Here is an 18585-nt window from a genome sequence, read left to right on the forward strand (position 1 = left end):
GTTTAAGAACTAGATAAAACATGAATATGAATCTGTACTATTCGTATCTTAAGAGACAATTTGCTAGTACTCGCAATATATATATGCCGAAGCTTATATGCATATTTGGCTGTCTATCGTACTCCCTTTAACCAAACAATAATATTAAGCAGACGATAGAATTAAGCATTTCATACAGATACATTGTTTCTATTATAAAGAAACTTTTCATAAAGAACTTCTCATAAGAAACTTTTCATAAACAAGATTTCTTAAAGAACTTTTTCTAAAAAAACTTCTTAATGCACTTCATGGAACATTCCCTATAACCTATAAAAAACTATTTTATGTATATGTGTATTATTCTAATGATTCTCCATCCATTGTAAGATGTTACTTAGTCTTTCCATCAATACTGTTTACATAACCCAAATACGACTTATTCGTCGTCAAAATTAAATCTTATTAACCTATTACTAACATTCATATTTGTCTCAGAGTTTATTTCTACGCTTCTGACTGAGATAGTTATTATTGCTTAAATCTGATTACTAAAGACAGTATACGTTTTACATGAATTATAATATAGAAAGAGTTTTCATTATTCATTTACATATTCGCTATATACGTTATTTATAGTAATCTATAAAATTCCTATTTTCAGTCATATTATGGTCTGAATAGGAGACGACCAGTTATATATATACAATTCAGACAAGTCATGAGACATAATGTAAGGCTATTCAAGAATATTACTATATATCAAATTCATACATGAATATCATAAGAGAATATGCATAATTATACTTATTAAAAGTAATAAAAGTACATGTGATAATCTGAAGGTCATTTTTTCTAAAGATTTTAATAATATAAACACAAGAATAGATGGTGCTCATGTAAAATATGGAACATTCCCATGCATGAAATGTAATATGTGTAAACATATAACATCTGTTCAGTACTATAAACATCCAGACGTTTTTTCGGAATTCATACCTAATGAACACACTGATTGCAACACAATGAATTTAATATATATGGCTAACTGTACAGTTTGTGACGCATTCTATATTGGTCTTACGAAAAGAAAATTCAAGGAACGCATATATAATCATATATATGACATACGTAAAAGGAATGAGTTGAATGCTCTTGCCAGGCATATTGTTTTGCACCCAACACATGAGTTTAAATTTAGGGTCCTACAGACAGTCAAAATAAACCTGAGAATGGGAGATAATGAAAACTATTTAGCTAAGTTAGAACTGGACTGGATATTTAGATTTGGTGCACATAAAATGTCTGGCATCAATAATTATGTTTCTTTAAAACCCATTTTGGAAAGAAGATGAGTTTTTTGTATAGAATATACTATGGAATTTCCTTAATAAGAATGATTATTATAAGGAAATCCTAATAATTAATTTGATCTATGTACAAGAAATATACCCCATTTCAGAAAGATTAATGGGAGTTTCCTTAGATTTTTAAGAAGATGTTCTGGGAATGGATGTATGGATCTGGAATTATTTTTTACAATATTTATGCAGAGAACCTCTAAAGTTAGCCCCCCCTTTTTTTAACATAGTGTTACTATACATACATATATATTTATCATAATATATATAAAACATTTTTTAGTTAGAATATGTACTTTTAGATATTTTTAGATATAATCAATATTTATTTAGTAAGATGAGACTTTAAAAGATATTATTTATTATTTATTAATTATTACTTGATAATGATACACATTGTTCATTAATAATTATTTAATATTTAATATTTCCACATAATAATTAATTAAGAAACCCATGACAATGACCACATAGATGATAAAATAGATTTTATATTAATAATAATCCTATTTTACTATTTATTACTTTTAATAAGTATAATTATGCATATTATCTTATGATATTCATGTATGAATTTGATATATAGTAATATTCTTGAATAGCCTTACATTATGTCTCATGACTTGTCTGAATTGTATATATATATAACTGGTTGTCTCCTATTCAGACCATAATATGACTGAAAATAGGAATTTTATAGATTACTATAAATAACGTATATAGCGAATATGTAAATGAATAATGAAAACTCTTTCTATATTATAATTCATGTAAAATGTATACTGTCTTTAGCAATCAGATTTAAGCAATAATAACTATCTCAGTCAGAAGCGTAGAAATAAACTCATGAATGTTAGTAATAGGTTAATAAGATTTAATTTTGACGACGAATAAGTCGTATTTGGGTTATGTAAACAGTATTGATGGAAAGACTAAGTAACATCTTACAATGGATGGAGAATCATTAGAATAATACACATATACATAAAATAGTTTTTTATAGGTTATAGGGAATGTTCCATGAAGTGCATTAAGAAGTTTTTTTTAAAAAAAGTTCTTTAAGAAATCTTGTTTATGAAAAGTTTCTTATGAAAAGTTTACTATGAGAAGTTCTTTATGAAAAGTTTCTTTATAATAGAAACAATGTATCTGTATGAAATGCTTAATTCTATCGTCTGCTTAATATTATTGTTTGGTTAAAGGGAGTACGATAGACAGCCAAACATGCATATAAGCTTCGGCATATATATATTGCGACAAGTACTAGCAAATTGTCTCTTAAGATACGAATAGTACAGATTCATATTCATGTTTTATCTAGTTCTTAAACATGCAAAGCAATTGATGACTGCTTTTAAAGTCTGATAATGGATATGTTTTTACAATGAAGGGTTTAGATTTTAAAGCACAAGGGCACTTTAAAATTTAATTAGATGATTAACAATTGATGTAATTAATGTATTTGATGAATTGTTTTACACTATTTAAAGAGCAGAGCCAAATGGTTTAGATAGATCTGATGAAGCGTGCATAGTGCACGCGAAAGCGCTCATCTCTTTTGTTTCTATTTTTATTTTCATGTTTGCCATTGGAATAAAAGCAACATTTATTTTATAACTGAAGTTTTCGTGGTATATGTTCGTGGCTGAAGTTCTCGTGGTGTATCCTACAGTTTCACTACTTCAACGCTTGTTCGAATTTTTGCTGGTAGGATACTTTGGGATTAGTAGCGATATTTCTTCACGTGTTATGTATATAGTGGAAAAGCACTTGCAATCAGATTTTTGATGGAAGATGTCTTTTGAGTTGAGCTCTGAATGTGCGGAAAGAGGCTTCTTTTAGGTGAGGTGGGAGGAGTGCAAGAGTTGGGTATAGCAGTGGAGAAGGAATGGTTGGTACAGTGCAGTTTGGTTTGAATGAGGGAGTTAATTGGGGGAGGTTGTGGAGATTGTAGGGGGTAATTTTATTATGAAGTTTGGTTGCAAGATGTGGGAAGACACTTGGTTGAAGGAATTTAAAAAGAAGAGACCTTAGGAGTAGCTGAACTCTTTTGGAGACTGGTAGTCATTTGTCTTTGGATGTGATGATGCAGTAGTGTTTCTGAGAGGAGGAATTGGAAATGAATTGGCAGAATTTGTTAACAGAGACTGTGGCTATGATGAGGAACCCATATTCAAACTGAGCAAGGAGACCTTTTTTGCTTATTATCATTCTAGCTGGTCTGGAAAGAAATGGAGATATTTTCCAGAACAAGAATAAAAGAGAACTGATTATTTTCCTGGTGTTTTCACTGTAGCTTTGGAAGTTTTATGAGTGATCCAGCTGTAAACTTAAATATTTAAAGGACATGGTTGTTTATATTGGGGAACCATTGGGATCTGCAATGCTGAGATTGTTAGGAATTTTTTTCAGCTTTTGTGAGGTTCCAAATATCATACTTTTTACTGTTCTGAAAGGTTTCAGGAGTAGCTTATGGTTATGTAGCCAGTAATTAAGGGATTGAATGTCAGATTTATGCTGGATTTAAACAGTTGAACGTACGGGACTTGATCAAAGTATAACCATGTAATTTGCATGAAGAGTGATATGAAGGTTAGGGAGGTCAGAAGGCAATTTGTTAATAAAGACTAAAAACAACAATAGGGCAAGTGTGGATTTCTGGGGCACTCCTCCTTTAAGGGGTTCTTGAGGTTATATGGATAAGCCTAATTTGGCTCTGAAATACCTATTTGTTAAGAAATATTAAACCAGGTGACAGTGTTGGAGCTAATCCCTATTAGGAAAGAAGCAGGAAGTGATCGATAAGCTCAAAAGCTTTGGTTAGGCCAATGAAGAGCACTCCTAAAAAGTTTCCTTTATTCATGTTGAGAAGGATCTCATCTGTAAGTGACTATAATGCTGCCATTGTACTCGGGCTAGTCCAGAATCCATGCCGTTAAGAGTGAGGATGTTTTACTGTAAGTAGACAGTTGGTTGTAGATTATTTTTTCAAGTATTTTCCCAAGTATAGGGAGGATGGAAATGGGGTAGAAGTGGGAGGTATTTGCAGGCTGAGGCTGTTTTGGAAGGGGTATTAAAATTTGCAGTTTTCTGTATACCTGGCATTGTTTTTTTTTTTTTTTTTTGAGTTGAACATAGATTATACAGTTGGAGAAATGTTGTGGTAGGAAAGTCTTTGCAGAGTGACAGAAACCAAAAGAGTAGGTCATCAGCACCAAATGGTGCATCCAGATGTATGTTTTCTAGTAGGGGCTCAAGTTCTTTGTGTGTAGTTTTCTTAAAATAGAAAAGAAGATCAAAGGAGGGAGCTGGGTAAATTGGGGGGAGGTGTCTGAATTCCTTGAGAAAGTTAAAGGTTGAAAGTTGGCCTTGAGAGGTCTCAATGGTGATAGGGGTGGAGGTAGGATCCATGGATTTCCAAACTGTGAGAAGATTTACTTCCTGCTAGAAATGTGTGGTTTTAGCTATCAGAGCAAGTTGTTTGTTTTCAAAATGGTTTTGTTGTTGTGTATGGCTTTCTTAGCTAAGTTACATAGCAAGGTAAAGATAGTGCAATTTTTAGTACTTAATAGTTCTAAAAAAGATCTTATATGATGAATGTGTAAAACATGAGGTGTGTAACACTTGAGGTGGTTGTATTGCTAGAAAGACAGTGAAGGATATAGTGTGGTACTGCACTGAAATCTGGAATATGCAACAAGTGGTGTTTCCTAGACCATGTAGCTTTATAGGACAACTGGCTAAATGGTGCAGAAAGGGGGATGCAAATGACTGTGTAATGACATACAAATTATGGAGCCTCATCTAATATGTGCATAATGACACTTAAATAATGATATGGGAAAGCAGGTCATAATTCATAGTCACCAGGCATGCAGTAGCTTGACTTCTTCTATCTGAATATAAAGCCAAAAATCACACTGAAAGCTGGTGCATACAAAACGCTTGAAGCACTGTCAGCTGTTTTACAGCAAAATTTAATTAATATAGGTAGCAGTCACTCTGGGGCAATTCATAGTCATGTGCTCTAGTCCAAGCAGTATTAGCAAAGAGTGACATCACTTCAGCTGACCAACCAGCAGATACTGCATTATTTTAGAGAGGAGATGGATATTATACAGACTTTGGTTGAAATGTATTGTCCATAGATTGTAACTGAAGGAACGTATTGACCTCCTACACCTATGTATATGAAGGTATGTGTGCCACCATAGCTAGAGAGCCTTTTCAGAGATGGCCTGCGGACATACTGGATATCTCACAGACATCAGCCTGTAGAATACTCAAAATATTCCTCAGTACATTATGTCTCATGTGGACAACCATGCCTGCTTTCCCAACCTTGTAGACAAGCCTAGTCTTACAGTCTCATAGCATTTTTCAGCCCTTACATTTTTCTTATGAATAACCTAGAGGCAGAAAGAACAAGGATACATTAGACATGTACTTGTTGCCCCTATTCATGAGGGACTTGGGTGCTAAACAGGGAGAAAATTTGTAGGTTTGCATCCATTTATCAAAATTACTGGTGAATAGGGTAAGAGAAGTATTTTGCTTTATGCGGAGTGGAAGACAGTTCCATTTACCATATTGCAAATAGACAGAAAAAAGTCTTTAAAGTTCCTCTGTCAGATGTTCTGAATTACATTTATCGTCTTCTTTAACTGTATTCCCAGCCTCTGAAAAATATGCTCATTCCATGGTGCAAATTAAGTCTTTTTCTTCACTTCTTGCTTAAATTTTTCAAGTAAAGTAAAACTTTGAAAACTAACCTAACAGAAGTTTTCTGTTCCTAGGTGTATTAATTCTCTTATGTCTTGTACTTTAAACCACTAAGGAAAACTAATACCGCTTGTTACTTCATACCCGTTAATAATGTCACTATTTTTTGTTTTAATTTTTACTGATGCTCCTCTCTTCTGGTTTTGTTGTCCTTGCATCAGTCCTTGTCTTCGTTTAGCTTCGAACACAGCATCTTTCATTCCTTTGTTTACAATTTTTGAATATGAAAACTTTTTTAATGCTCACAACAACACCTTATTGCAGGAGGATGCTTTCAAACCCAGATGCTCAGCTTACGAAGCATAAGTCCAGGCTGTGGTCAGCACCTTCCTGTAATAGAGCTCCTCTTCCAGATTCTTCAGGCAGCACCTCCTTTGTTACTTTTCCCAGCATGTGATCTGCCATAATATCCCTTCTTACTTCCTCATCAGAATCCTGTTCATCTTGGTCCATAATCTCCCTCATCACAGGAGTTCTCAAACCTCCTTCCCCCAACTCGGTAACAACACTCATTCTCTCTCTTGCAGAAGCTGTAATAATTGGTATTCTTCAGCACTCCCCTCTCAGGCTGTTTTCTTGTTTCCTCTTCCATGCTGAAAAACATAGACTTCAGCAGCATCCCTCTTCTGCCACCTATTGCCCAGGGAAGAGTAGGGGACATTCCCCTGAACATTTTCCAAATTCCCCCAATTCATTATGACTATCACATAAGGTTTCCACTCAAACGATTGATTTCAGTATATTAGGTTGCTTGGGTATCACAGAACAATTTATCACTCTTTGTGGAACCAAACTGCTTTGTATAAGATTCTGTAAATATTTCTATAATTGGTGTTAGATTAGGGACTTTCATTTTAAAGTAGTTATTAGACATTAGACAGGCTAAAGGGTAAAATAAATTGTTTCATTTATGGATAAAAGACAGTTAAGTAGAAAGAAAAATAACCTTGCTGGTCAAGCATGAGAGACAGTTTATTAAAAAGGAAATATAAGCATAAAGTGTGTAATAAATACAGAAATACAGAATGTTCTTTTCGCAAGGGAAAGATACACCCCCGGATTTACTATTTCTCCATGCAGGACTAGCTTAGTCCTGCATGGAGGTGGCTGTTTAGGAGCAGGACGGCAGCATGCCATGCATAGTAATGAGGCGCGCTGCCTGAGTTCCTAGTCTTACACGGAGTGTGTAAGAGTGCAGGGGGGTGTCTGAGAGCAGAGCTCTCAAAATATACATGCCCCCACAATGAAGAACTGCAGAAAGGGGTATGAAATGAGCGAGACCGCTCATAGGTGTCTGCATATCCCCAGCAACATTCCCCCATGTGTACAACAGCAATAGCAAATACAAAGTAAATGAACAAACCCTTTTTATTTCATTTTAAAATCTGATTACAGCTAACCGTAGGTGCACAGGTGTTCCCATCACTTAGCTATGGTTAATGCAGCTTAAATGGCTGAAGAGGTTAACAAGGATGATATATGCAAAAGAAGCAGCATAGCAATAGTGTAGTGGTCAGAGCATTTGCCTTATGAGCAGGCATTCCTGGTTCGAATCCCACTGCAGCACATTCCATTTTCCATGCCATAGCACGTTATGAATAATATTTATGTTGCATACCCCACTAAATATAACACAGAAAACAAAGCCAGCAGCCAATGGCAAACTGTGGATTTATTAGACTCCTCTAAAAGACATAGGTAGTCAAAAGCAACAGACCAGTTTTGGCTAACACTATTACTTACCCTTCATCAGTGTAAAAAGTGAATGATTTTAAACACATTTATATATCGTTCATGTGAATGCATGTTCAACAACCACTGGTTCATCACAAATTTTCATTTAATCCAGGTGAAAATAATGCACCCAATTTGACTATCCATGTCTTTTCCTTCACGTTTAAAAGGCTATGCCATCCTGCTTTAGTAGACCTATTGCCCAAGATTTTATCTATAACTGTGAATTTAAAGGAAGCACTAGGATGTTCATTGGTATGTTTGAATAAAGCATTAGTAGGTTTTTTATTCCTGATTTCACTTAGATGTTCAGAAATACAGATCCTTAAGGGTCTAGAGGTCTGACCAACATAGAATGCAGAGAGCAAGTACAGGTGGCTACGTAAACCAGCCAATCAGACCCACAGTTAGCAAAAAAAACAGATATCAAAAACATTACCTGTATTATGACTAGTAAAATCCTTTGTCTTGCTAACATTCTTATGAGTACAGTGGCCACAGGATACACAACCTACTAGAGGATCCCCAGTCAACATTCTTTGACTAAGATTATTGTGGCCTTTGAGAATGTGCTTGTAGTGGCTTGGCTGGGAACCAATATTCCTCCCCTTATGGAATGAAAACAGACACATTTCACCCAAAATCGTGGAAAAATATTCATCAGTCTGTAATATGTCCCAATGTCTCTGCATGCTATTAAGCAAGAGATCCATATTTCTGCCATAGGTGGTCACTAGGTGGGCAACTGTTGGATTATTCTTTGTTTTGTGTTTGTACTGTAAAGTCTCCCGCCTATCTATAATGGATACAGAATTGCTAGCACTTAAGACATCCCCCATGGCATACCCCCTAGCCTTAAATCTAGATATGAGATCCTGCTTATGATGTTCATAAGTGTTACCCTCTGAACAGATATGATTCATTCTAAGGAACTGGGACTTGGGTATGTTCCTGCAGACATGGGGCGGATGATAGCTGGAGGCATGGAGAAGAAAGTTATACTGAGGGTACTTGTGATATACCTGTGTTGCTAGGGTATGGTCCTCATTCCTCGTAATTAATACATCCAAAAATATAATGCTCTGAGAGTAGTAATTAGCTGTAAAACTAACACCCACTTATTATCGTTCAAGTACTCTACAAATTCCATAAGCTATATGACATCCGATCTCCATACCATCCAGCAATCATCCAAAAATCTTCTCCAGATGTTGATTTCATCTAGGTACATGTTATGACTACTATCATAAATCAAAAACTCCTCTACATACGCCATGAACAAATCTGCATAAATCAGGGCAAATGATGCCCCCATGGCTGTTCCTTGGGTTTGCCAATAACATTTTTCTTGATAATAGAAGACATTCTTGGTCAATACATGTCCGGCAAGCCCAATGAGAAGAGTGTTGAAACCTGGGGAGTAAAGTTCAGACCTCCACAACCAGTACTCCAGGGCATCCAAACCCACCCAATGGGGGATATTGGTATAAACAGCGAGACATCCAGAGTGCAGAGTAACCACCCAGGTTCTAATTGGGTGTCTGCAATGATTTGGAGAAACTCTGTGGTGTCTTGCAATCTGGATCTAGCTCACTTAAGTAAAGGTTGTAAATGTCTAGTGAGGAATTGAGATAGGGGTTCTGTCAAAGAGCCCCTACCTGGGTGGATGGTTCAGGTCCTTATGTATTTTGGGAAGAAAATATATATACTGATTAGTAGGATCCGTAACCGTTAGATGGTATTGATCCTGATCAGAAATAATACCGTCCTTCCTAGCTAACCACAAAAATTGGTCAAGTTCCTTCCTGAACCTGAAAGTGGGATATAAAGGCATGCAGGTATAATAGCGTCCCTCTCCTAATTTTCTCAAGGCTTCCTCATTATAATGTGTCCAGTTCATAACCACCACCGCTCCCCCCTTGTCTGCAGGTAAAATAACCAAGTCCCTGTTTTCCATCAATTGTTGTAAAGCTAATGTTTCAATCTTAGAGAAGTTATTGGTTTTACACCTATATTCCTTAAAATTGTAAAGATATATATATATATATATATATATATATATATATATATATATATATATATATATATATATATATATACTCATCACATGTAGTGGAGTCATACCCAGCACCATACCTCTACACCTCTTAGTGCAATAATTATGGACAAAGGCTGTCAAAATGGGGGGACAATGGCCCAAGAACAGGCATATAATGTACGTCCTGCAGTTATAAATGTAGAATGTTGCTACAGTAACAGGGTTTGTGTCAACATACATGTTCAGAAGGATGTGAGTTCTGAAACTGAAATGTTATGTCATCATTTACTGACAGAAATCCTGACATCATCACAGTGACATCACAGTGACTTACCAGAGAAATGAAAATAATGATTCTGTGGAACAGAACGTACATGTGAGCAATAATCCTGGATAGTCTGAAACAATCTGGCCAGCTGAGAGGTATACTCAAAATCCCTTGGTGCAACAAATCTGGACCAAGCCTGACAAAGGGGGGGGGGTATAAAGCCATGAAACTGGGAACATATCCCAAATACTGGAGTAGATAAGGTGACACAGTTGATGCAGTAACACCCTCCTGTCTGTTGTAACATATATTGACTGGAATAGCCCAAGTCCAAAACCAATTTACTTCCCACTAGTTACTGACATAAATCTTCATATCATCCCACTGATGTGTCAGACATGCACAACAAGTATGGGTCCAGGCAACAGTACATCTGATAAATATCTGAACATAACATCACAGTAGGGAAACTACACTGAGCTGCTAGGCATGTCACCAAGTACGGTCTAAACTACAGGCAGAATGACACAAAACTAACCCAGTTTTGCTATGGGACAATACACATGTAATTGCAAATATGTCAGGCACTACAGCAATGTAAAAGCACTGACCAAAAAGACACCAGCATGAAAGTACATACCCAAAACCAATCTCACCACAATCAAAGTGACATACTGATAAGCCACAGGAACAGCAGAGTATATGGACTGTGTGAACAAAATCATCAGCATGTTTGCCACTCACACACTACCCCTATATATACTGGCCCAATTCACAGTGTAGTCTGATGCCTGACTGTGGTATGGGACATGTGTCAGTCTGATGCCTGACTGTGGTATGGGACATGTGTCAGTCTGATGCCTGACTGTGGTATGGGACATGTGTCAGTCTGATGCCTGACTGTGGTATGGGACATGTGTCAGTCTGGTGCCTGACTGTGATATGGGACATGTGTCAGTCTGGTGCCTGACTATGGTATGTGACTGATATGGGACATGTCAGTCTGGTGCCTGACTGTGGTATGGGACATGTGTCAGTCTGGTGCCTGACTGTGGTATGGGACATGTGTCAGTCTGATGCCTGACTGTGGTATGGGACATGTGTCAGTCTGATGCCTGACTGTGGTATGGGACATGTGTCAGTCTGATGCCGGTCTGTGGTATGGAACATGTGTCAGTCTGATGCCTGACTGTGGTATGGGCATGTGTCAGTCTGATGCCTGACTGTGGTATGGGACATGTGGCAGTCTGATGCCTGACTGTGGTATGGGACATGTGTCAGTCTGATGCCTGACTGTGGTATGGGACATGTGTCAGTCTGATGCCTGACTGTGATATGGGACATGTGTCAGTCTGGTGCCTGACTGTGATATGGGACATGTGTCAGTCTGGTGCCTGACTGTGGTATGTGACTGTGATATGGGACATGTGTCAGTCTGGTGCCTGACTGGTATGGGACATGTGTCAGTCTGGTGCCTGACTGTGGTATGGGACATGTGTCAGTCTGGTGCCTGACTGTGGTATGGGATATGTGTCAGTCTGATGCCGGTCTGTGGTATGGGACATGTGTCAGTCTGATGCCTGACTGTGGTATGGGACATGTGTCAGTCTGATGCCTGACTGTGGTATGGGACATGTGTCAGTCTGCCCCTACAGACATATACAGCTGATGGAGCAACAGAAACAGGAGCAGCATGCAAAGTCAGATAGAAAAGGACCCTCAACACTTACATCTACCCCCTACACAGGCCAAATAACACATTCGCAATACACTGCTACACAGTCCTGACAGTCTTGTCAGCAATTGCTAGAAATACACAGTCCTCTCAACTGTATAGAGTCCCACAGAATGTCCAGGCTTCATCCTCATATGTATGGCCTTCTACACATAACATGCCTGGCAGTCTGATACATCACTGGGAATAATGTCACTATATAATGATATACTATACCTATCCACCTCTTACAGCATGACATCTGGACAAGCCTGACATACTTGGGAAGCAGAGGCCCAAACACGGGGACATTATTGACATACTGCTGTTATAAACTGAGAAAGTTGCTGGTGTAAGAAGTCAGAAACACACATGGATGTTACCATTTACTGACTGCAATCCTCTGAGTATGCTACTGAATTGCCAAGGCCAGAAAATGTGTGAGTAATACACCAAATATAAGAGTTCAAACTCTGGCCAGTCTGCGGATAGCCCTACAGTTGGTAGTTATGTCAAACACATAACGCTATCAGACAAATTCATGCAGAGCAGCCATATTCACACAAACCCTGTCAAACTAGCATTACTTCAACTGTATAACAGCAGTACTTACATTCTTTCCCTATGCCTGGAACATTCTCCCCCATTTTCTTGGGCTGTTTTCACAGTGCTTATTGTAAGAGGTATTCCCAACTACACTCTGTGATGCTGTTCGTCACACACCTCCATGAAGTACTCCTTCCAGGCAAGGAAAAGGGGCAATGCCCACATGAAGTACTCAGTTATAGGAGTGGGTTTCCATGCTATTAGGTATGGGAATGATACCACAGCTGTTCCACATTCAGTCAGCAAGTGGGGCACTCCAACTGGTGCACAGACCATCAGCTGCTTATGAGCATTACTTACTAAAGGTAAGATGTTGCCTATACAAAACAGATGTATATCCTACATCTGTCTTAGAGAGAGACACACACATACACATACACACACACACACACACACACACACACACACACACACACACACACTGAGACTGATGGAGTATACCAACTGAACTGAAAACAAAAAACACAAAACACAACTATGTCAAACAATTAAGCATGTAATGGAATGTAGTAGGGGGCAAAAATAGGAAGTTCAAACAATATTATATCTCAACAACCCATGCTCTACTGATATAATGCTGAGCAAAACCTATGGCCATAGAAACGGTGTCTGTCTGCAGTGACAGAACACAGCTCATGGCCCTGAGTCACCCCAGGAAAGAATGGCTCACAGATGACCCCTACTGGAGTGTGTGTTCCACAATACTGACTGTGACACTGCTAGGCCATACCCACTGCAAATCATACCATCATTAACTTGGCTATGTTCAGCTCTGACTTGTGCCTCTTTTTTTTCAATGCCAGTGTCTCCAACCCTTATAACATAGCTGGTCTCACTACCCTCTTGTAGACCTTTCCTATCACTCTTAATGGTACTTGTCTGTCTGTCACAAATCACACCTGATACTCTTCCCCACCACCCACATCCTGCTCGTACTGATGTCTTCCCCTCTCCCCCACACTCGCCATTACTCTGAACTGTTGTTTCCAAATATTTACTCCTATCCACCTTTGAAAGCTGTACTCCCTGCATCCTCACCATTCCTCTATCCTCCCTCCCATTCACACACACATATTCTGTCTTAGTCCTGCTGACCATCATTCCTCCCCTCTCTAGACCATGCCTCCATCTCTCCAGGGTTTCCTCAACCTGTTTGCTACTCTCATTGCAGACCACAATGTCATCTGCAAACAGTCTATGGGACTCCTGTCTGATCATGTCTGCCAACCTGTCCATCACCACTGCAAATAAGAAAGAGCTCATAGCTGATCCCTGATGTACTCGCACCTCCACCTTAAACACACCTGTCACTCCCAATGCAGAACTCAGTGCTGTCACACTAGCCTTGTACATATCCTGTAAAATTCTTATGGATTCCTTTGCCACTCCTGACCACCTCATACAATACCACAACTCCTCTCTAGGCATCCTGTCATATGCTGTCTCTAAGTCCACAAAGACACAGTGGAGCTACTTCCAACCTTATCTGTATGTCTCCATCAACACTCTCAGACCAAACATTGCATCTTTACTGCTCTTTCCTGACAAGAAATCATGCTGCTGATCAGTAATCCTCACCTCCCTTCTTAACCTAGCGTCCACCACCCTTTACCATTACCTCATGCTGTGACTAATCAGTGTTATCCCTCTGTAGTTACTACAGCTCTGCACACCACCCTTATTCTCATAATCAGTACCCAAACACATTTTATCCACTCCTCTAGCATCCTCTCACTTCCAAGATTACAGTAAACAATCCAGTTAAAAAGACCACTGCCATTTGTCCTAAACACATCCATGCTTCCACAGGTATGTCATCTGGACCAATAGCCTTTCCATTCTTAAACCTCTTCACAGCTATCCTTACTTCCGCCTTGATAATCTGTTGCACGTCCTGATTCACCTTACCCACATCATCCAACCTTCTCACTCTCTTATCTTCATTCAACTACCCATCAAAGTCCTGTTTCCACCTGCTCAACACACTCTCCTCACTTGTGAGTTCACTTTCACCATTATCCTTTATCAGCCTTATTCGATGCACATCCTTCCTAGCTACATACCTCTACCAACCCAATTGGTACAGGTCCTATTCTCCATCCTTGGTGTCCAACCTTACATACAACCCTTCAGATGCCACATCCTCCTCCTTTGCCACCACTTTCTTTGCCATGCACCTCAACTACCCATCAAAGTCCTGTTTCCACCTGCTCAATACACTCTCCTCACTTGTGAATTCACTTCCACCATTATCCTTTATCAGCCTTATTTGATGCACATCCTTCCTAGCTACATACCTCTACCAACCCAATTGGTACAGGTCCTATTCTCCATCCTTGGTGTCCAACCTTACATACAACCCTTCAGATGCCACATCCTCCGCCTTTGCCACCACTTTCTTTGCCATGCACCTCCTCTCCCTATACACCTGTCTACTTTCTTTATCTGTCTGACAATCCCACTTCTCCTTGGCCAACCTCTTTCTTAGTATACTCCCCTGTACTTCCTCATGTCACCACCAGGTCTCCTTGTCCTCCTTCCCCTGTGCAGATATCACACCAACCCCCATTCTACTCATCACCCTTACTGGCTCGGATGTGGTTACCCAGATATTTGCTAACTCTTCACTGCCACCCACTGCCTGTCTTAACTCTTCCCTGAACTCAACCTCACAATCACCCTTTCTCCGCATCTACCATTTGATCCATGGTGCTGCCCTCTCACTCCTCCCCTCTTCTTGATCACCACCATCCCACAGAACAACCTTCCATGCTGCCTAACTACACTTTCCCCTGTCACCACTTTACAGTTACCAATCCCCTTCAAACAGGCCCACCTGCATAGGAGATAATTCACCTGTGTGCATCTTCCTCCACTCTTGTATGTCACCCTATGCCCCTCGGTCTTGTAAAACTACGCATTCACCACACCCACCTTCTACATTCCTTTACTTAACACCATACCTACACATCACTTCTGCATCCCCCTCTGTCCCCTTCACAAACATGCCCATTGAAATTTGCTTCAATCACCACTCACTCACCCTTGGGTACCCTCATCATCACTTCATCCAACCACAACAAAGTATGGCTGTCTCATCCATCACACATGCAATTAGTGGAGCATATGTACTAACAACTGTCAACATTACACCATCAATTCCCAGCCTCCTAAACATCACTCTACACAACACTCTTATCACCTCCACAAACACTCTTGGCATAATGTTCCTTCAGGTTAACCCCTACACCATTTCCCCTCCCATACTCACCATGATAGAACTATTTGTACCTGACTCCGATACACACAGCTGTACACTCCTTCCATCTGGTCTCTGGCGCACACAATATATCATCCTTTCCTCTGTCCAGCATACCAGTTATATCTGTCCCCATACCAGTCATACTCACAACATTAACGGTTCCTACCCTCACTACCACACACCTAGTCTTTAACGTATCTGCCTTCCATATGAGCATCAGACATCCTCCAGGGTATGTCTGTGAATGCAAATGCTACTGCACTATCAAATTACATATGTGTGTTACAGCAATATGAAGGAAGTGTCGCTAACTGTGGCCCATAGCCCACCATGTATGTGTGTTGTCCTACAGATGTCCTGCCCTAACAGGCTGACATGACTGACTGAGCAGCAAGACTGTAATTACAATGTGCCATACTGACAGAGAACAGAAATGTATAGCATGTATGGGTATGTGTACCTGGCTGCCTCATAACAACTGACATGGGATGCATAACTTCAGGTGAATAAGCTGTACATGTTGTACACGTGTAACCTTAGTTTCTGTACATCCAACAGAGTTACACCTCTACAGCTACTGGTTGTTGCATTGCCCTGACACAGACATGGGTAGCATAATAAGCATGAATACACAGACGTGGGTAGTATAATAAGCATGAGTACACAGACATGGGTAGTATAATAAGCATGAGTACACAGACACGGGTAATATAATAAGCATGAGTACACAGACATGGGTAGTATAATAAGCATGAGTACACAGACACGGGTAATATAATAAGCATGAGTATCACATTGAAACTGTAGAGGTGACCAATTGTGCTCTGACCTTGTGTCCATGCCCACTACAAGCAGATATATGACCACCCATATAGCTGTATGGCCTCAGCAATACCTTACTTGTAAAACCTGTCTCCACCAAAGTAGAGTAAACTCCTTTGCTGGACAGCAGCAATGCACAAAGCACATAATGTGATGCTATATTGGTTGTACAGGGCAAAGTAGGAGCAGGCACCAACTGGGCAGCATGTCACCCCTTGCCTGAATGAGCATATTAGGTCACAGGTGGATTACTGTAAGGCTAACTATGAGTACAAATTGGACACATCCACTAAGGACAATCACAAGGCCATCTTCACATATGTCTGCAGTCTCAGAGGCAACAACCCAACCCACCCTGTAATGGTGGTCAATCACAGTACACACACACACACCATAGCTACAGCCAATCTGTTGCAGACAGATTTAGGGCAAACATCACCCCCCTGGATTACCATCAGTATAGGTGGATCTGCACAGGACACACACCCCTACCCTCAGCATCATGGATTAGGTGCAAACTGGCTAATCAAAGTTAACAAAAGCAAGTCCCCTTGGGGCAGATAACATTCCTGTATGCATCCTACATGAACCCAGGCATATGTTTCCAGTGCAATTACACACTGTATGCAAGCAAAGCCAGAGCATTATTGATATCCCATCTGCAAAGAAGACTGCCACTGCCATCCCTCTACACAAATGTGAATGATGAATGGTAGTTTATGCAATGCACTGGCCCTCATTGGGGGGGGGGGGGAACATGACACATCAGGACCAGGAGTACAATGCATGTTCATACAGTGCTGCTAGGTAAAGGTGTATGATGTGTTTGTAAGTGGTGGTTAATGATAGTCAATATTCATGTGCTGGCTCTGTAAAGAACTCTGGGCAATGTCTGAGGTCTTGTGATGTGTTTCCCTGTTTATGTCTTCCAGGTGTCATGCAGCGACAACTGTCTTACACCGATGTGGAGACAGCAGCCATCACAGAAGCTGTAATCTTAAACTATTCCATCCTTTTTGGCCATAGCCGGCAAAATTTGCGGGAGCAGACTGCCCTGTGGCATGGGATCATCCACAGAATGAATATCGTGGGCCACCATGGATGCACATATGATCAGTTCAGGCATAGAGCAACTGACCTGATATGGCATGCCTGGCAAAGGGCTGATGCTGTAGCAAGGGACCATACTGCTACCGGTGGGGGACCCAAACACACAGGCCCCACTTATGGCGACAGAGGAGCTCCTTTCCAACCTTGGGGTAGCCCCACTCAACCTCAAACATGGGAAACAGCAGTCATGGAGGTGGGTGGCACCCAGGCAACAGGTGAGGAGTATCCAGGTAAGGCCAAAGTGCACATCAGTGCAATGAGGTAGCATTTAAACTGTCTTCTACAGAGTCTCTAGATGCATATGTCAGTGCAAAATTGATTAGTGGGTGGGGTGTACTAATGCATACAAGTTCACATCTATGGTGAAGGACAGCACATGTTGTGATATCATAGTGTGTACTGTACCTGTGCAGAAATGTAGCATTCATCTTGTACCACTGCCTAATGGGAATCTGCTGACAATACCTCTCACTCACAACTACATAGGTCTCTCAGGTCTGCACATGGGACAGCAGCCTGAACCCAGTAAATATGGGGTTTTCTGGTTGTGGCTCAACAGTACCCCAGGCATGCTAAAATTAATGGATGTGACCATGCACACAACTGTTACACTCAGACATTTGGATATATCTGCATGTTCACCTGTGGTGTTGTTTACTGCATTGCATCACAGTGGTCATAACAGGGGCCTATTTGCAGGAGATGTCACATATCTGTAGCATACCTCACAAGCTGCCACTGCAGGACATCTAGTCAAAGACTGACAAAATGGGGGGACAAGGGCCCAAAACTAGGGACATATTGTAGAAATTAGTGGGATATAGTGCATATAAATGGTGTGCACACCTGTTAGAATGCCAGGTGTGTGTGATATACAAAAATGTGAGCACAATAGGCAAGTTCACAATA

This window comes from Protopterus annectens, chromosome 15.part0, assembly GCF_019279795.1.
Source record: "Protopterus annectens isolate FY-2018-M chromosome 15.part0, PAN1.0, whole genome shotgun sequence".
NCBI classification, from domain to species: Eukaryota; Metazoa; Chordata; order Ceratodontiformes; family Protopteridae; genus Protopterus; species Protopterus annectens.